Raw genomic sequence first — 23,190 nt, forward strand, 5'->3', positions numbered from 1 at the left:
TCTTTTATCATACTTTTAATATCAAACTGATGTTTCTAATTATTTGATGGAGAGAAAGATTATATGTATGTACATACATACATATATCTGAAATAATTTCACACGATGATACATTATCGATCTAAATTAAAATACATATTCATATGTATGTAATACATATGTACATATATGTACTCGTGAAAACATTACTTTATATAAATTTAAATACATTTGATCGGGATCAAAGCAAACATTTTTAAGTGAGGTTCAAATGAAAACGAAAGTCATAAATGTAGATCCGTAACACAAAAAATAAATGAAAAATTCGATTATAAAATATGTTTCAGCAGTCATGCAGTGTCAAAACAGCTTTTGACGAGTCACACATCGCGCTTCTGTTTGGAGTGGCGATTGCAAGTCGTACGGCAAGTACTCACACTCGCATGCTGTTCAGCGGTTATGCTGGAGCACATTCTTGTCCAGGCAGCAGCGGTCAGCTACCATAATGGAAATATAATTAGCAGGGCTGCCGAGCCCAAGCAGAGGGCCTCGGGGTCCGCGCCCAGAATTAGCATGCCACGAGATAACACCGACCATCGATCACCGACGCCTGTTTACGAATAAGTGGAGTAAACCGTCCGATTTGTGGGTGATCTCGAGCGACGTGCGATGGGTAGAGAAATTCTACGGTCAAATGTGAAACGAACGAGTTTCGACTCGGTCGGAGACAATGGGGCGCGGACTCGTGAGATAATTACCGAAGAATCATACATCATTCCCGTGCAGTCAGATGTGTCAGAACGATTGGCATTGTGGATGCTTTATTCGCCGGTATGGCAATCACGGACAACATAAAGGGAGGGCCTCTTCGCCAGTCCCTTTTATCGGCAACAACATCGAAAAGTGAATGCAAAAGAGACCACACCGCTAACAGCGGGCACATTCTAAACCAGGGGGTGCAAACTGTTTTAGCATTCGCATCATTTTTCATAGGAAAATCAAAGGACTATAATTTCATATCCATTTTCTAACCTCTAAATCCAATGAATCATCTTAAAAACATCACCATAGAATGATTTTTTTTAACATTAATTATCAGCCTCACAAAATGAAATGAATGTGAAATATAATTATAATGCATTTACGAATGTTTTTCATATTTTGTTAAAATTTTTCATCCACTGGTAGTCTACTTATTTATGTATAGTCATTCATTTATATAAAATACTATTCTTAGAATGATTTTATGAGGAGTCGACCCCCCCACTAAAAGGATTATGAGAGTTTCGTGGAAAACGAAGAATTTTCCGTATAATAAATTGAGTTTCCGTAATTATTTTGAAAATAAAAGTCACTCAGAGCTTCCTTAAGTAGATATATATACCTTTAATCTTGTTTGAGTCATTAATATTGTTTAACATCCATGAAATTGTTTACTTAACGTTCCCCTGATAAGACGAAAATGCTAGAGAAGAATTTTCTTCAATTATTTATTTACAGGTATGTTAAAACTTATTTAAATTAAAATCATGATAACAAGTCGTTATAAAACATCGAATTCTAAATAAAAAGTCGAGACTTTTGCATCCATCTAAAAAAAATTACACACCCCCATTCATCAAATCACACATGGGAAGAGAGCGATTCGTAGCAATAGAAATACAAAGCCTTTCTATCGCACTAATGACATAATTCGTTCATTATTTCATTTGCGACTATTTTCGGACAGATTCGAAGCGCGAGCTCTACTATACATACATACAAACATACTTTGATGATGTGCTAACAACATGCGATGATGTCCGAATGGCACGCGCCTAAGTAAATCATTAAATTCGACTCGTGTATCATACGGACAAATGTCGGTGTGTCGTGCAGCGTCAAAAATTACCCGTTTTTTCCCATTTTCTTTTATCATTACACGTATGTACATACATAGATGCGAAACGGAAACGTAATGATCCCTCGGCGAGACGATCGCGTGCCAAGATCGTAATAGTATTGCCGGCGCATGCCGAGTAAAATTTCACGTACATACATCATGCGCGTGTTGCATGTAACTACATGCCCAAAAAAGAAACCGACAAACAGCCGCGTATTGAAGGTGAATATGTACCAAAAAAAAAAGAGTGAAATAAAATATAAGAAGCGGAATTGGAGCTGTAGAATAGCTCAACGGTGATGGAATTGTGAGCTTTTGAAAATCGGTATGGCGTGATTGAGGCGATCTCCCGAGGCTGTACGAACGGACCGCACTTCTGCTATGAATCATCCGGTGAACTCTTCGCTCGTCTTATTTGATTTCTTGAACGCCTAATAACGATTATGATACGCTTTGATGCTCAATTTGGGATTTTTTATACACACACACACACATAAAACGATCGGCAAATTATCTCGAACAATACAATTAATTGACAATCAAACGTAATCGCGAAAGAATAAAATTTGATTCGAATTGCTCTTACTCGAGTATTAGGTACACATATACTACATACATATACATATATGTATATAGAAAATATGATGAAAAATAATGAAATGTCATTAAGCCCTCGTACGTGGAAATTTATGAACGTATCGATTACTGTTATTGCGATTGAAATTTTATTAAAACAATTTACAAAATTGTAGCACGTATCAAAAATGATATATTGACGTTGCGCTATTAATCAATCGATATGATAAATCATTCAATTTAGAATGAAAGAGCACGTGTCGTTCAATTTTGATACGCTCAAAGCCTTCGGCACTGGCCCATAGTAGGTAATTTTTAACGAGATTACATATGAAAAATGAAAAAATTCCTCTTATCAATCTTGAAATTCATATGCAAAGACCACCTACATATTTATATCAGACCTGAAAAGACACAACGAAATGTTTCAGAAAAAATGTGTATATACATAATTATTATTTCAAATATTAAAATATATGAAGCGCTTTATCTAATATATAATTTGGAAAGAGACTTAGTATGTACATATATATATATATATATATATATATATATATATATATATATATATATATATATATATATATATATATATATATATATATATATATGTATATATGTATGTATCCTTCGTTCGTTGGGTCGTAGAAATCCGTGACGTCATCGAACAAATAATTCGCTTTTTTCCGATTCAAAGGATCCCGGGGGCGTAGGTGCCGAGGGCGAAGCCCTAAAGGGCGCAGACGTCGGGGACGGAGCCCTAGGGGGTGCAGACGCCGGGGGCGTAGATATATTTTTTTATAAGAGACTTACTATATATATTTGTTTGTTCGTGACAGTCATTTTAATAAAAAAACAAAAGAGTATTCAAATAAATTTATATAAAATAAAACTATTCAAATAAATTTAATAAAATGCTTACTATTAGATTAGTCATGTTTAAGCGGATTATATTACAAATACCGAACGAAGCCGGGTAATACAGCTAGTATACCTACATATATGTATGTATATATAATACATGTATGAAACTACGAACAAAAATTAAGCTCGATGGGTGAAAAAGCTCATGTTACCGTTTTGAAGTTGCGTCATTTGGCGCACATAAACGCGCTTAATTCGAAAACAATTACACGAAACAACTTCCTAATTGCCAAATAATTCCGGCCCGAGGTTTATATATGCTTTTTTTGCCCTCTCGTCCGACAGCCAAAGAGTTGAAGAGAGAGAAGTACTTGGTGGCTGAAACGTCGCGAATTTCCTCCGGTTCGGTTTGCCGTGGGCATGCGTTAACTTCTTGCGGCAATTACCGTCACGCCAGCTACCACGGCAGCTGCAATCAGAAGCTGACAACCACCACCAACACCACCAACACCACCACCATCGACACCAACAAATAATAATAAACAAGTGTTGCGTGTGCCGGGATGCGTTTTTTGAAACCGTATAAATTCGTTCACCGACGCTGAAAAACAACACTCTGATGCGAGCTAAAAATCATGGCGGAAATTTTTTGACAACCTAAATAACATTGTAAGGTCGACAATGTAATCACTCAACCCTTGAACCTTTCAACTCATTTGCAGTACCCATCTGATCTGTTATCTACGTGTTCAAAATTGAGCTCGCCCTATTTAAATATCGTTGAAAGTTTCTACTTGTGTGGGTATAGCCAAATTTTAAAAACTTTTTAAAATATGTATATTGATATACAAACAAAAATATTTTATACAACAGTGTCAGCGTTTTTAGTATAATTATTTAAAAATAGTTAAAGATCATTTATAGGTACATACATACTGTTTAATTTCATTTATATAAAAAAAATAGTTAGTCTTTATGTAGGTAAAAAATATATGTTTGTATATAATATGAAACTTGTTTTAATACTCTAAAATATGTAGGTGTTTAATTTAGTGTTTTATGGATACAAGCACATACATACATACATGGATGAATTGGATTTTGACATTGGTACTCACCTGTAACAATAAAAATTAAACATTAAAAAACATATTTAAAAAATATATAAATAGCATATTAGAAATACATATACTTAATGATGAAGTATAGATAAATACATTTTTTATAGATATACATATATGTAGATAACATATCAGAATTTTCAAACATATAATGTAGTGTACATCGAAAACAGCGAATTTTGTAATTTGGAAACACATTTCGTCAGAAAAGATGTTCTGTATCATGAGATATGAGAAAAAAAAAATTCTTAATATATATATGTATATTTACACTGCCAACCCATTCAAATTGGTGAAAATCGTAAATTTTACCAATTTTCGAAGGTTTTTTTTGTTAATTTAAGCTCAGTTTTAGTAATTTTTTTCAATTCACCATACCACATGTGGGATGTTTCCTCATATTGCCAAGGTATGAAAAAAAAATTTGAAACTTTGTCCCGCGTAACTTAAACGTCGATGTTCTTTAAACAGTCTACTATTTTTGACTAATAATGATATTATTTTGAAATAATTTTAAATTTTGATCGATTTTGATCAAGGTTTCCATTAAAAAAAATGTCAACAATATTATGTAAATTAATTTGTACATTAATCAATATTTAATCAAAAACTTGTTTAAAACTATAAAGTATAAATCAATTTAATGTATTCGAATGATATAACAATCCATATATAAAAATCGACTTAAATGGGTGTTGAACTTATTCAATATTTTTTACATCACACAAAAAATCAATCTAGATATTTCACGAAAAGAAAAAACGCAGACACACAACACACATACAATTACGATTTAATCACCGTTAAAAATTAGACACTACGTATTAATTACGGCACGTTTGCAAAACGTACATTGTGCGGATAAATACCTCCTATTGGAATTTCGCCCACGTACATTCCATTCATATTCATACAATGCGCATTATATATTTTTTATATGCTATATTAAATGTACGCTTCGGTCCATAGTGTACATTGTATAGGTATATAATACAAAGATATTATTATGTGCTATTAAGCTATCGAGCCACGAAGAGATAGTTTAATGGTATGCGGACGAGATCTAATTAACTCCGAAGCCCATAAAGTGATCGGCAAGTGTTTTGAATTCATTCTGAATAATAAATAAGCAAATAAACTTTATTAATTATCTCGCCAATATTAACAATTGCTATTTATCAAACATTTCGCACTGGCGGGCGTAGCTTGAACCTTGCACATGATCTATAATACGTACGTAGGGCACACTGTTATTGTTCCGATTCTCTCGCTTAATGAGCCACGGCAGTTCTTGAACGATTTATATTTTAAGCTGGTTGTCGGCGATGCTTTTAAATCTCATTACCCGTGTTAAGAGTGTATTCTCATCGCAATTTCTGAACAAACTACCGGGTTTCAGGCGTAGACGTGCGGAGGTGTAGCCGTACGCATTGTTACCACTTAGTACAGGTGTTGTAGCACGATTTCATGTGGCTGCTATTCAACGAACATTTTCTACTGCAACATCACAATTTTATCGCGTTTATAAATAAACAATACTTTTCAAATTCGTATTAATTAATAAAATAAATTATTTAATTTTTCAACATGTTTTTAAAAGAGATTCCGACACGTTTCATCACATTAAATCTCTTATGTACCTACATATATAAATATGAATGTTTCTTTGATAAAGTTGGTAGTATAAAATTAAAAACTGCTAATGTGCAAAGCCAACAAACAAACTAGTACTTTAAATATAATATTAAAAGTAGAAGAAGGATTTAGATACTTGCGCAAGACCTGTCTAATTGTCTATTGAAGGGGATAGATGACAATAAATATCGATAAGATGACGTCGTTTCAACAAATGACTCACATAAAATTGATAAAATCTGATTAAAAGATTCATCAATTCTAATATATGAACGTCGACTTCTATCAGGGTTAAAAAAAAACCGGAATTTTCAATTGCAAATCACTGTCGAAAGCGACTCAATTACTATCGCACCAAAATCATTTTAATTACAATATACATATTCAATTATTCTGCGTTCAGTTTATTTAAATAATTTATCAAAAAATTTATAGCTGTTAATTATAACATCAATACATTTACATTATACTAGGCCATCAAGATTTATCACCATCGAAAACAAACTGTCTTTTGTCGCATCCGCACACCATTATTTAAAAACGTCACTTCCTTAATTTAAAACGCTCGATTCGACGATGCATATTGAGATCAAACGAATGCATCAGATTCGAAAGTCTAATTAAATTTTCGGCAAAGCTTTTACGTTATTTTTTTTTGCGCAACAAATCAATTAACAATTCTTCACCAGTTAAATCACAAACCAACAATCAATCAAATTTTCATCTTAAAATTGTATGAAACGTACACGACCACTCGGCCAATAATGATTCGCTGCTTTCAACGGCAATTTCCACTGAAAGCTCACCGGGGCTAGGGTGACCCCACGCGGCCACACAATCTCCTCATAATTTAGCTGACAAGGAGATAACCCGTCCCACAAATTGAGGTAATGTGTGCGCAACATGACCACAATTTGCCCTAATCGAGCCAGCACTCCGTGTTTATGCAATAATTTGCTAAATGAAAGCGCACTTTGCACCGCCGTAATAACAGCACACACACACCCTGCAACCCCAGCGGTACCTCCAACGTGATTAATTATTTTACACGAGTTTTATTTAGCGCCCGCTGTATGTGTGATGTGAAAATTAAGCACATATGCTGACCGGAAAATTACCATAGCGCACGCGCAACGAGCGTGAAAAGCGCACGCGTCCGACCGGAAAAACGATGGGGTTCCACAACCACGTGTTTAACGTCACAGATGCTTACACTCACTTACTATCTCAATCATTGTTAACAATTTGCATGTTCAACTAATTTATTAGGGTGCATGTACGTTTAAGATTACAACTACTATAACATAGTTGTGAATGAATAGGCAAAGATAACAATGTTTGATATGGTAGAATTCATTTTGTTTTATCTATCACTAATTTTATCACTTGATTTTTTTCTAGAAAGACAAATTCCTTTTAAATTGCTATCTTAGTATTCTCAGGATCTTAATTATGCAGTTTAGCTCCATTGGTGACAAACTTTTCTAATAACATTTTCATGCACATATCTTGCTTTTCATATAATAATAGTCCTGTTAACATTGACTGCTTTACTACTTTCCTACATTGTATATATGTATATATAAACGATAATTTAGTTTTCATACAATACTGGTAGTTAAAATAATAAAACCACTAAGTCAATAACTAAAATGTGTCTCTGTTATAAAATAAATAGTGTTGCTTACGAATAATGAAGATCTCTCTGATTGGAAAAATTAACTCATACTTCTAAAGATTTTATCATTTACATATGTATATACACGGACAGTTTTTATTGAACAACAGTGTATTTATTACGATTCGGTGTATGGTAAAAGGGGTGAATTTTCTTCGTTAGTAATATTTAATATTTTTGTAAGTCAATATTACAGATTAAATTGACTGATATTTATTTCCTACACCCCAAAAATCTGCCTAATAGATTTAGCAAATTAAACTTTTATGTATGTATGTCTATAACAAACAATGTATATACAAGTTATTACATAGTGAACAAGAAGATAGATCCTCGACGCGTCCTTTGCACATTTGTGAGTTATTTCATTGCCGATGTTTACGACTATTTAAATTTAAAGGGTGTATAAAATATAAAGCATCGCACGTCAAACAATGAATCATCGACTCCGAACACACCGGTGAAGATAACATTGTACGGTATTTATAGTATTTGATAGAGTTAATCACATCTATGACCTATCAGAGATCCTTGGACGCTGTTAACGAAATCGTATCTTTCTAAAATTCGTGATCAACCATTAGATTAAATCACGAAAAGCGATATCTCGCGGCTACCGAAACGCCCGTTAACCGTTTCTAGGCCGGGTGGGTTTCGTTGTCGGCTATTTTTTTTTTCACGATAAATAATTCACCCATCGATACGTATTCGTGACTTACTGATTTATTTTCACGAGCCCAAAAGTATACGTTGCGATCGGTTATAGACGTCATAAAACCATGTGACGTGATGGACTGTTTTAATTTTGTTAAACGTTCACTTGAAATGGGTCACATTTAATATGATTCACTGCTTTTTTAGTTGTGAAAGCGGTATACGATAAATTTTACGTATCTTCGCCGAATCTATATACGCACTTAAAATGTTTCCACTTAGTCTACCAAAGTATAGCAAAAGTTCAATACAAAAAAAAATCGACACGGTCTAAAAATGATTCAAGCTTGTTCTCGATCCTTAAGAAAAACATTAAAAACCAGTTGAACAAATTTCAATATTATTAAGATAAGATACTCCTTGAAAATGTTTGATTTCAATTCAGGTGAGCAATTCGTTATGCAGCGAAATAATTTATGCCGAGTGACATTTTAATGCTAATGAAATGCAGATTGTATTTAAGGAATACAACAAAATTTTGACAGGTCATCGATTATTTATTTCAAATTGTATTTCATAGATAAGATGACTAAAATTTTCTATAAATAATATAAACTGGTTAAAATTTTAATTTATGTAATTTATTTAAGAAAGTCGATTTTTAATCCTACAAGTTGATTCAATGAATCGAAGCTACCGCATAATCTGTTAAGAGTAACATCTCGAAATTAAAAACGATAGATATAACCGATTTACATACCAATCAGTCTTATTAAATTAAAGGCGACTTACACCACGTGTACCCAGGTGTTTATTTCTTGCAATATAACCGCGAGATGTGTATGATTAAGACGCACTGAAACGAACTAAACGTTCAATTACGCCTAACGAGATCCACACTAGGAATTTGTGACCCCGTCGTGTGTGAAACGTATTATTTAAACATAAGAACGTGTCGTTAAATGCGTGGAAAAAGAATGCCGAACTTGCACAATGTCCAAACGAGTTTCCCGTACCGTTTTTCAATAACGAATATCAAAAAACAAAAACGGCATTAGAGTGTGCACCACCACCGGAAAAACGAGGAAGTCGGCCATTATTTGATACACATTAAAAAAAAAGGCCATAAGTGTCGGGCAAATAAGCAACAATTTCTGACGAATCGCGATCACTATAATTTACACTTCTAGTTTCGAAAAAATCGTGATAAAAGTTCGATGGGTATAATTGTTGCCCTCCTCCCATTTCACGGCTAGAAAGAATGCTCGTGATTTCAGTATACGAATAAAATTGCAGTAGACAGCGATAAATGTTAATATTTTTAATTTTAAAAGGCGTCACCCCGATGTTATTACTTTTCATTAGAAATGTGTGTGTGTGTAGAAAAATCGTGTCGATACCTACAACAATATTTACTTATTTAGAATGTGACCTGAATTGGTTTTGGTTTTGTTTGCAGCTTTGATAAATGTAACTACATAGTCTACGAATACAAGGAAAAAATCATCCGTATACTACTGAGATAATAAAAAGCACAGTTTTCCTGATCGATTTTATTTTATACATGTATATTTTTGAAATATTCAGATTACACTTATTATTATCTTCAAAAACACGCCGTTATAAGCATATTTTCATAAATGACATATGAATCATTTTCAACAACATTATCTCATACGTGGGCTATCAAAGCTTTCATTGTAAATAATAACGACTATTAAAACAACACTCATTACAGATACAAATAGTACAATAATGAATTAGATATCGACAACAGTACATCAACCACGTATGTATTATACAAAGCTCTACACTGAGCTGCAGAACACGCGATCACGAAACGGCAACATCCAAACAAATTGGACCAAATCACAATTAAATATTGTTAACGATTCTATACGTACATACATTTATACACAGCATACATACGTCGCTCCCGATAAATGTTCACATATTTTCAAATGCAATTATTATCGCTCGCGGTCAATCGTCCGCCGCACGACAGGTCCATTACACATTTCGGACGACGACCGTTTATTTGGCCATTTTCTACGTGAAATTTCAAATTTGAGAGCTTTTTGCGGTGAAAGCTGTACACGGAGGGGGGGGGGGGGATTTATCTAAAATTTCCATCTGTTTGGCAGCTACCGGACTGGTTATACGACGAACGGCACGTGTCGCACGTGTACGACTTTTACTACATGTATGTATGCAAGAGTAGTGGACACACGTGAGTTTGAAGTGAGGTCTTGTCGAGGTCCCTGTTTTGAGACCTTCGGGGGTAAGGAATTTGTAGCGGAGCTCGTTTTAACGGCTTCATTATCGATCGCATCGCATCTCGGCCGGTGCACGGCCAACGGCAGCTTTTTAGCTTGCAAGAAACACTATCTGACAAATCGATTCCATTACTACGCGTACACAATTTATAGCGCACACATTCGTTCGTCTGGCGAAAAAAATATTATCTACATAGGTTAGTACGTGCACGATATTTTAATTAGAATCCAACTTTTGTAATTCGGCGGCTGCGTTCGAATTTAATTTCAAGAGTGTCTTTAAGAATGTACATACGTACACATGTACATACCGCACATATCTGTGTTGCCGGAAACGTGTATTACAAGACATTCGGGGGGCAATCGATATGATTTTACATACAAGATAGGTACGTATAGTCCTCATGTTGTCGCTTAAAAAACAGTTAATCAAGTAGTTGAAATTTAGCCTTATGGGGATGGAAAATTAACATAAAAAAAAGAAACTAGCACTCCACATTTTGTTTATTATTATAAATTTTCCATTGACATTCGTCTTTTTGAAAAGAGATATATGAAAAAGCATACTTTTTTGAAATTTTCGTCGAGATAAATCGATTGGTTGGAGGCACAGGACATTGTTATAAACCATTGATTTTTATTTATATGTAAGTGTTTCATTTAGTTCTCCTCTGGATCCATCGACGAAAGTCCAAAATTCACGTTTTTCGCTCCGATGTGATGTGCATACATACATATGTATACATACATAGTTATTCAAATGGTGCAATACTTTAGATGAAAGATTCTTTGTTATAGCTTTCGTAACCACAACAAAACAGTGATAAAATACAAAACAATAGTTGCGTCAATGTTAACCCACCGGAAGGTTCTCGGGTTCAAGCCCTGGGTTGACCTCGATTGAAAAGAATTTATTCGGAAGCATTTAGATATGCTGTGCTTGGATATTTGTGACTCCAAGTCGTATATATATACACATACACATACACATATATGTATGTACCGGGCTAATACCATAGGTGTCGCTCAGGAGCAACCTATACTGACATTATTAGAAAAATATATATATATTAATTAATAAGAAGAGGCTAGTAAAAAAATAAGCAATTATACGTGAAGTAGGAATTTTTTTGTTGTGGCATTAGTTTGCTAAGAGATTTCTTATAAGCTCAACTAGAAATTGACACATTCCAATCACAAATGGCGGAAAGTATTAAGGACAACTACAGCAATGCTTGATTTAATAAAAAAAACAACTTTTAACAGGATTTAGAACCAGAAACTTTCAGTTAAAAGTCGGATACAAACGCTACCATACTAGATCAAATTGATATATGTATGTAGAATATCCATTCGTATATATTCAATAAGATTGTATAATTTAAAATATTTTTTACAATGAAAATCCACCCACATAAAAATATATTAGAAACTGTACGGAGCGTTCACATTAGGCGATTAGACCAGATGCCACATCTAACGCGGCCGACAACAACCACCCTTTCGATTGGTTTAAGGGGTATTTTAACATTTGAAAGGGTTAGTGACGCGCGTGGGTGTGTCGAGCACGCTTTTCGGGCGATGTGCGCCACGATTTCGGCCAACCGCCATAATCGACCGCATATTTCATCTTGACAGTGCCATTTCCAAACGGGCCACGAACCCACCAAGGAGAGCTATCACCTGCCGCTTTTTGTGCACCTCCAAGATTCCAAGTCCAAGCTCAACCGACGACCAAGGCCGTCTCATTCTCGGAATGTCAGGGAAATTCCGCAAATCCGTCAAACTATGCCACGTTCTAATCCACGCTCCCAACTCAACTCCCCCTCGCATTTTCTCGTGAATGATTTAATCGATGCAAACGGATAGATAGATACATATACATACATATATGTATGTACATATGTACAGATAAATAAATGGATGCACACGTAATGTATTTATCATTTCGGCTCGTGACTAGTCTTATTATTATACTTTATCGTACGCATCACGTCTCTCTTACATTATTATTTATATATAATTGCTTTTTACAAACCAGACCATCGAATTCGTACACCGAAGACTACATATATAGCATAATACATGTGTATTTTAATTAAATAGAATATTCCTTGTACTAATGGATCAATTTTTTCACATTTCGATTACGACTCTCGTACAAATCGATTACAGCATCACGTTTCGCGCTTTAAATCGACACTAATATTAGCGAAATGAAACGGTAGTGAACGAACGAATAAATCTAGCTATTATAGTTTTATATAAATACATATTATACACATACACACACACACACACACAGAGAGATGATATCGCCATCCAACCGTATTATAATTGCGAGAGCAAATTGTGAACAATTTGTACTTCGGAATTATACATACATACATACATAAATGTGTTACATTGATCTTTTGTGCATTTGTTGCAGTTAAAGTTAACCGCGCGCGATTTTTTGAACCCCGACCGTAATTGCAGTGCGGTTAGTGCATCGTCTTTTCGAGTGCTGGTCCAGCAATGTCATTAACGATTATCTGCATTACTTCCCGGTTGTTATTACACCCCCTTAATAAAGCTCAGATATGTGTCTAAGAGTGCATGCACGGAATGAGTACTGCAAATACATATGTATGTACGCCAAGCGAACATTCCAATTTTATTTGAACACATACATATGTATGTAAGAAAAGCCACATCAATTTATTTTTAAAGGTTTAATGGACTAATTTAAAGATTACGACACATCCATCCATACATACATATACGATCGATTTACCATCATTGTTTAATTACTTTGGCGGAAAATTTAATGGAAACGGAAGCTTTTATGTGCCGAATTTAGAGACGTTACTTTTTGAGATTATGTGTTCGGGAAAAAAATCATAAGGAATTTTTTAATTAATATAAAATGGTTCAAAGTTCCCTTGGACGTGTTGCACAGTAGTCATTTATTGATTGCGATCCACACGCTTCCCATCAAGAGAGACCGATAAGATCGGCGACCGCGCACATGTTTGTACACTAATCTCTGTGTTGTTAATTTATTTTTATTCTTAACGGCCGAACGAGAAATTCGCCTCGGAAGACAGAAAAAAAGTCTTTATATGTACATACATATATACATATATAACGTATGTATATAAAAAAAGATAAATAATAAATAATGGATGCGGGGGCTCGCTCGGTACGACCATTAAACGGAACCTGGATTAGATTCGTCCACCGCGTACTGCTCGAGATAAATCATCGGCCGTAATTAAAACTGTTTATTGGCCATAAATATTTGTTGGCCAGAACCGCTCTAGGTGACCAAAGAATTAAATTTTAACTGCGTGAACATTTCACTGTTTATTTAATTGAAGACGGTGGTTCGGCGACACCTGCCTAATAAACACGACAAAAGTTTTTTCGCCCTCGGCTACTTTCCAACGATGTATTTTTTTTCCCCGATGCGATCTCATTCTTCTTCCTATGAAAGCTTCGCGATTTGTGTGCGTCCATTGGCTACCGGATTATTCGACGCCAAAACGTTTAATGCATAAACAAGTCAGTCGATATTAATATACGACTATATTATCGACGCGAACCGGTGGACTGGATTGAATTTTGCTCTAATGAAGTAATTCGAAATGAGGCTGTCGACGCGAAACGGTAAATTCTTGTTGTTGAATTAACATAAGCAGTGTGCAATGTGGGTGTGAGATTTTGCAAATTAAAAAATTGGAAATTCGCACGGTCGGAATTTATGCGTTTACCAAAAGTCATAACATAAATCGCCCCTTGACTGACGCTCATGCGTTATTTATTTGTCTGTGGCAGCAAAAAAATTAGTAAGTGTACCGAAATACGATTTCGGAATGTCAAAAAGTGGACGCACTAGTTGATCTTCTTCGTCAGATGTCAACGTTTCGCATATCTAATGCGTGTATCGTAAAATAATCATGCGCTAAGAAATCGTAAATGTTCGCATTAATTAGTAATATTTCTTTGGTTTGAATTAGTTATCGTTTAATGGCCGTTTTTTCAGAATAAAATTATTTCATATTGCATTTATTATTTTTATATGCACCTGCATATGTGTACAACAAAAGAACGAAACGTTTTAAATATTTAATGACAATGATTCACTTACTTAAAATAGGATGCAAACGAATTGATGAATCAAAACCAAACGTATATGTAAATATTAGTTGATTACAATGGTTTTCTTCGGTATAGTTAGCAAACAAAAAAAAAAAAACAAATGACTGAATCTACTTATTTTTGTAAGCGGTTTTCATTTATTTTATTTAAAAAATAATTAATTATTTTGATATCTATTTTTATATTTGCTAACATTGTTAAATTTAAAAAAAAAATTTAACATTTCTACACTATTACTGATATTTTCATAAATGCAAATATTTCTGATATCTGTCATATATTTATATGTTGTTTTATGAGACTGCATACAATACAAGTGATTTTAACTATTTAAATCCTAGAAATCGAAAAAAACAATCCATAAACTGAATTTAGCATGAAAATTATAACACAAATGAAATCAATGACACAAAAATATTTTTTACACTTGAATTGCTTTTTTAAATATTATTTTCATATGTACGTACATGTGATAATACATTAAAATATTGTCAATTTTATAATTTTCTCTAGAATCACTTGTATGAAAACAGATCAGCTTCATGTATTTGAGATCTACCGTGTTCCAATTCTCTCCGTCAACTATGACGAATCAATTTAAACTACAAACATCATAAATAACAACAAAAAAATAATGAACCTCAAACAAAATGCAGAAAGTCATTAAATAATACACAATTCTTAGAGGATGGAAGCATTTGATGCTCAACATCATACACTTTGCCTCAATTGTACAAGAATGCGATACAATAATTCAATCAGACAATGCAATACCCAATTCTACAAAGATCCATCTATCATTTCTCTATTTTCTACATACATATATTTTCGACATAGCCATCAGTATGGTTTAATGATAACGTGTATGCTTAGCACCAAGTGATCAGTATTGGTAGGATAGCCAAGGCCCCGCTCATTGTTCAATTGTTGTAAATCCTTTGTAAAAAAGGTTCGGCAAATCTTTAACAATGCATTTACAACATTTGAACAATACACGCCCCCCTCAGGGTCCGGTGACTAGTGATCAGTGGGTTCGATCCGCCATACTGCTGGTTAGATTTGGGGCTATTTGTGACTCAGAGTTTGTCAATGATCATTGTTGAAACGGTTCCTCAAAATTGGCAAAAAATCATCTTTCCTGTTGTCACAAATCTTGTGTATTTAATTTGTAAAAATTATGTACAAAATCTAAATCCATGGATGTCTCAATGGATTAATTCTGTAATTCATTAATTAATTGTTATTTCGTGTTCTTCAGCTTCTGTGAATACAGTGATTTATGTAATAATAAAATGCTGCATTGTTTGTAATTAATTGTCCAGGAAGGCGCATTGGGGTCTTCTTATGGGAGAATAACTGAATGCCACAGTTCTAGCCAAAGGAGTTTGAAAAAGGGGACGATGGCTGGTCCATATCACACTCTCTGGAGCATGAAGGCCCAACTCAGCCAGGATAGACGGACAGGAGATACAGCCTCTTAATATGGAAAACAAGAACTTGATGAGGGCAACACTCCACCTGTGGTCAAGAAAAGTGTAGCCGACCATACCCATGACGAATTTTGAAGGAAATAAGTATGGGTAAATCCCATATTGCTCCTTATAAAGCAGTCTTTGACAAGTTCAAGAAATCGTCTTTGAACTTGTCCAAAGACGAGAAATTGTCTTTGGACAAGTTCAAGCTTCACAGATAGAGATTTAGTGTAAGGATTCCAGATTATAGAGGCGTATTCCAAAATACTCCTAACTAGAGCATTGTACAGCAATCTCAAAACAGCGGGATTATGGTAGTGTCGAGAATTACGAAAGAAAAACCTAAGCATTCGTGAGGCAGATCAACACACAGAGTCGATATTAACAGAGAAATTTAGGTCACTCAGGAATGCAACCCCAAGATCAACAGTTGAATCGATCCAGTTCAATAAAAAGTTACCAACAAGATATGGAAATGATGGATCTGGATCTGGAGTAACACATAACCTTGCACTTGGAGACATTAAGAGGCAAACAGTTAGTTAACGACCAATCATGAAGAGCATTAAGATCATCTTGTAAAAGCTCACAAGAACGTTCAGAATCGAGACTCAAATAGAGCTTTAAATCATCAGCGTATAGTGAGAAACAACAATTGACCAGTTTAATACTAATATCATTTACAAATAAATTGAATAACAAGGGCCCTAGGTTAGAGCCTTGTGGAACTCCTGAGCCAGCGATATAGACACGGGAGCAAGCGGAACCGAAGGCTACAAATTGTTGACGATCCAGAAGATAAGATCTAAAAAAACTGGAGCAATCTGTCATGAAACCTTTTGCAAAGTTTGCATCCATATGCATAGGTTTAATCAATGTTACATAGATGGCTGATATCATAAGTTGAAGGGCTCACCCTAGACAGCCAGAACCTGCAATCTGGAGGCACTGCGATTGGGAGCAAATCCGTGACATTGGCGTTCGGGGGCCCGGGCGTGGGCGTCCGCGATTTCTCATTAGAAACCGTATTTATTACGGGCACGCTCCGCGCTATCAATTACCGGGGCTTGGCTCGTGTGGGCTCTCCGAAGATACTTTTTAATCATAACCGGCCAATGAACCTCTTACATACATATAGAGCTCACAGCTCAGACCAGTGGCGTGCGCCTCGCCACTGATGGATTACGCGCGTTTAATTACAAACCTCGGAATCTGCGCGGACCTCCGAGTCGCCGTCGAGGCCCTTTTCAAATCTGACGGACACAGCCCCTAATGAATTCAATTAATTTCGGATTCATGTGTCGATATTCAATTGCGCTAATAACCCACCGGTAATAAATCACTGCTCGGACACAATCAAAATCATTAAACTGTGACCCTTTTGCGGTCTCGATCCCTGTCAATCAACGCACACATACACATACATATGTACAATATAAATTATTTCATATAAGAATACGTTTAAAATTTCATCAATATATTAGTGATAAACTCAGTTTTAATTTAATAGAGAAAAAAACCCGCTAATGATAGATGTTAAGAGTGTGTTAAAACTTTAATCTATTTAGAGCGGAAGTATTTGCCGTTCATTTTAATTGTTGTTCGATTAATTATAATTAAAAAAAAGTTTTTTTGCTGATGTGACTTCATCGGGTTGTTCTTGTCGCGAGCTTTTTACTCTATTACAAAAAAAAAATGCAAGCAATGAATGTATACGTATGAGTGACTTAAAAGCGAAGAATGTGGATCTGTGAGATGTCAATCCATATTTCAAGTTCATGTTCGTAAGTGAAACATAATCTAAAATGACTTTTTTTAACAGGCTTAAGCCCTGACACCGTTATATGAACTGTTTTCCTTTCTGATAAAGTGCAATGTTTTGAATATATCAACTTAAATGCGACACCGTCGCTTCGATGTAAATGATATATTTCACTTGCAATTAATTAGTGTTAATAGAATTAAATCAATTTGAATTTGTGCTGACATATTACATTAATCACTCTTTTTTTTGCACAACTTATTTATGCTGAAATGTATGTATGAGTACACGATTAAATATTGTCTTTTGTATTCTTTATGATTTATATAAGAATATTTCCCATATGATTCTAATTGTTATTATGTCAACAGCATGATGATCTGCCTTTTCATCTTGATCTTTGTTCATCACTTCAAATCAACTTTTGGCCATATCGCACGGACTTAATCAAATCTTATTAACAAATTGAGGACCAGGTCGATTTCAAAGTGGGCTAGAGTTTCAATCGATGATCCCAATGACTGTAGGGTGTTCTTAAGTGGAGGTTCTGGACGTCCGGCATCTGTCCGTACTTTCACCGTTGACGGACCGTTTAGCGTCAAATCCGAGCAAGAGATCCGCCGGTGCTCAAAGTGTGTCGCGCGTGGCCCGTAAAAAAAAGAAACCTATAATCTTGGAGCAATTATCGACCGGCGAGCGCAAAACCGACATGTTTTGTCTTTAGCATGTGTATTTTTTTTCTGTTTTGGCGTGTGTGCAAGGCGCCCTGGAGCGATTGTAACTCAAGTCGCGGATCGAACTCATTAGAAGCTGAATATGTATGTATGTATAATCTACACTCGAGTGTGTCGTCTTGGACTTCCTTCCTGTCTGCTGGATCTGCTCGTCGGCGGGTGGTCGAAAATTTGCATATTTGATCGATCGTCGAAAATCGAACGACATTTCAGCAATGTATCGTTTTGTCGTAGCGCGCAATACGACGCGAACTTCTAATAAAGTTTATTCTATTTTGTTTTTTTCTGTGCGATCGAGCTTACAGCTGGTGTATCGCCGGTGGAGATTTACGAGCGATAATTCGCGGGTTCAAATCTCAGCGTGAGTTGCAATTTTTGTACGCGATTTTCAGAAGTGTGTGTGCTAAGCCACCACCTAACGCACGATTCGTGTTTTTGCTAAATTGGACGAGTTCAAACGGTGTGTTCTTTTAGCATGCGTGATTACACTACTTTCGGGTGAAATTATTTCACCAGTCATTGCAGAACTAATTCTAAAATCGATATTGCTCCTTTTCTCGTTGAAAGGAACCATCATACAAAACCAAGTAGCTTTTGCATACATAAAATAAATAATACATCAAACTAAAAATTTAAGCAAAATACATATTTAATGCTCCGAAAGAGCTATTGCATACCAGTAGAGGTCGTGGGTTCAAGTCCCGGCCAAAACTGCTGGCTAGATCTTGTGGTTATTGATAAAAACACAGATAGACCGTCTTCTGCTAGGATTTTCCAATATTTCTAGTTAATTGTTGTGAGGGATGCAATAAATCAGCATCCTCCCTCTCAGTTTCTCGTAAATTTGATTAATTAACATCTTGAATTTGTTTAATCTTATAAAATGCTACAAAAATAATGTATTGTCTTGGGGTAATTTCTACCATGGCACACATTATGAATTTATTTTATAAAATGTAAATAAAAAATATGTATAATTTATATACATATACTATACTGAAAAGTATTTTGCAGGGTCAGTAAGCTAAAATTAGTGAAGTCTGAAAATCCCATAGATTCCTATAGTGTAGCTAGAAAGCTTTTCCATAGGAGACCTTTGCAGGCATTCAGATCACAATCTGATTAATATAAAGATATATAAAAAAAACACAGAAGTAATGCTCTGAAAATTGTTATTAATTTCTTGATTGCGATTTTAATTTGCTTAGTCAACCTTTGAAGACTTTTAATAATATAACTGGTGGTTTGACAGTAAGGTGGTTACGAAGATTACTAAGATATATACATATTTCATACGGAGTGGAGATATTGATGAAAGCGAGAATAACCAATGCATCCATCCTGCATGAGCTTAGGTATGGCGATAGGCTATGATCCATCTGTTTTTTGCGTGTTTTCTAGTACTTAGGAAGTGAGTCCAGGACAGCCTGGAAAAACTGATCGTTCTGGGAAACATTTAGGGTAACATCGAAGGAAGAGGAATATCCCCAACAAGATGGAGTGACCAGGTCAGGGAAAATAGACTCGGAAAATTGTAGTTGAGTCACTGAGAGCTGCGGGGTGTCTAAAGGGTCGCATAATGGAAGTCAGTAGACGGGAAAGTCACGACCCTCAGACATGTAGAATATGAAGAAGATGATGAATATAGACCTTTCCTTAAAATTTCGATAAAGATAGGTTATTTATATGTTTCATCAACCTACCACATTCATACTATCAATAAGGGTTACTATTTATAACATCAAGTCTACGTTATGGTATCAAAAAAAAAAGAAGTTAAATAGATAGTAATTTGCTATCACTCTGATAATTTATATGTACAGTATTGGAAATTATTATCGATTTTCTTCATCGGAACAGGTTGCTGCAGACACCCCACCCCTTGTTACCTATACTCAATAACTTGATTGCTCCGGACTCGTTATGCGACGAGAGTGCATCGAGCGCATATCGAACCGAAGTGCATTATATCAAGTGCGTCGTAACAGCGGTGTAACGCCACTGGAAAAACCGCATTTCGAAGTTGCGGAGAAAGTTGTCGCGAGATCGATCTCGAAGGATGCAAGTCACTTTGTTATAGATCATCGATGAGACGCATGACCAGCCGCACAGCCTCCATTGATAAACCGAGCGATCATATTAGATACTCGTACGTACCCACCAACCTGTCTCGAAGGGGGATACGTTTCCTACCGATCAAATGTCACTTTGATTCGAGTGCCATTATTGCAATTTCGACATACCGGTTTCGGCTCGAGTCTTCAAAGTCGCACAAAACCGGTAGTTAAATTATGTCGAATTGAAAATGAATACTATATAAACAATTTTTTTCTTCTGATCTGCGACGACACTGTGCATGAGAGCGTATATAAAAACTAATATATGCTTTTAATCTGAAATGATAAAAAATTAAAATGTGGTGCAATTTCGTTCCTTGTGTGCTAGCGAGAACATTGAACTTCTAATAGCGGCCGTGCAACTTGCAGCAATGAAATGCAGTTTTGCAATAATGCGGTCAAGTGCAGTGACTGTGTGTGTGTGTGTGTGTGTACGTATACTGGTAATCACACGGCTTTTTATACACTTGAAAGTGTATCGATTATTCAACTGAAGCTACTTTCGAATGCGATATGGATTTGATCGCGATTTTACTTGCACATTTCCATAATTTGAAACGGTGAAAGTGCAACAAAAATCGCACAAAAAGGATTGCGAAAAAGGAAATTTCAATTACTCTGATTGATAGGGAACGAGCGCCCGCGGTTAAATTTCGCAGTTAACGAGTGAAATTCAGTATAAAAAACGTGTATACAAGCGACGCATCTCAATCTAAGCTGACCGATTAATATTGCTTAGATATGTTTAATTTATACGTACATCCGTAGATTTAAATATATGTATCGAGCGGTTGAACGATCGGATAACTTTAACTGGTTCGCACTTTGCATAAGTAGAAAGATCTATCGCAGTTAAGAGCGTCCACTTGGCGCCGGATCAAAGCTCGGAAAATGCGCATTAGATAGTGTTTCGATTTCATTTTTTCGATTAAGATTGGCATTTCGAATCGTGCCTTTCGTTAACGATCGCTCCCAACAATGACGATTTCAGAATTGCACGGAAGTGAAGCGAATTTAATCGCATCTATTGATTTCCTAAGAGGTCGCTGGGAGGTGTCAAAATTTCTTAGAAACACACAGCCGTGACTGGACGATTTTTTCAATCACGCTATCTATATTCACCCGTCATGAAATTTAGACTTAATAGACCGAGCATAATTTAGCAAACTATATTGATTGATTTCATTAAAGTCGTCCCGTTCGACACGGCTGTCGGAAAAGTCGTAGTAAAAAGGCCACTTAAAAAATGGTACTTGCACACACGCTTCCGAACAAAATCATGCAAATATTTCAACGAAGTACGAATTAGGATATATCTGTACAAAATGCATACAAAAATACTGCTTAATTCGTACGTAATCAATAAACAAACACATACGTACTATCTAGCCGCGTTTTTTAATGTTTTTACTTTATCTATGCACGTAGTAACAATAGATGAAGTTTTGTTTACTTTTAGAGTACATAATTTAAACCTATTAAATTTTGTTCAATTTTCAATTTTTAATGTTTTTTATTTTCTTCTTTATTTTTTGTTTCTTTGAAGATTTTAGGTAGCATGTGAATGTTTGTTAAATAAAATGAAATGTGTCTTTTATATATATTATACGTATATGTTTATATAAAATGTGTATTATTCTTGGTGGTTGCGTTTATGTTTGGCACCGAGAGGTTACCGGGTTCGATCCCGTGCTAATCTTTAATACTGCTCGTCAGACTTGGATATTTGTGACTCCAAGTCGATCGTTTCCTATCATAGTTTGCCAATTTATCTGATTTTATTGTTAAAACGGTTCCTCCTTCAAATTGGCAAAAAATCATCCTACAAGCTGTCACAAATATCTGAATTTAATGTATGTACAATATGTAAAAAATTATGTACAAGACCAGATCCATAGATGTCTCTTTGGATTAATAAATTAATTAATTGTTAATTTCGTGTTCTTTAGCCTCTCGAAATACAGTGATTTGTGTCATAAAAATGCTACAATGTTTGTAATTAATTGTCTAGGAAGGCGCATTGGGGTCTACCTGTTAGGCCTTTCTGGTATATATCTATGTAAAATAAAATAAAATAAAACATTTATTATCTGGCCAGTGTCATATTGTCATAGTGTCTTTACAAGACACTGGTAGGTATATGTGTATTAAAATAATATAAAATACAGTTATTTCATATGAATTGGCTATAAATTCAAACTCTTATGCTTCATAGCGTAAAGACAAATTAAAACATAATATATATTAGAATGATAGTTCAAATTTAAAACTTAAATTTATAGACGGTCATTTTTCAT

General features: G+C 35.1%; 1 protein-coding gene across 1 annotated transcript in view; it reads right to left on the bottom strand.

Moving 5' to 3' along the window:
* Window positions 1-23,190, bottom strand: part of LOC143910840 (uncharacterized) — a 141,797-nt gene that overhangs the window by 92,644 nt on the left and 25,963 nt on the right. The gene's annotated exons all lie outside the window — the stretch shown is intronic.

The sequence above is a fragment of the Arctopsyche grandis genome, chromosome 4, assembly GCF_051622035.1.
Source record: "Arctopsyche grandis isolate Sample6627 chromosome 4, ASM5162203v2, whole genome shotgun sequence".
NCBI classification, from domain to species: Eukaryota; Metazoa; Arthropoda; class Insecta; order Trichoptera; family Hydropsychidae; genus Arctopsyche; species Arctopsyche grandis.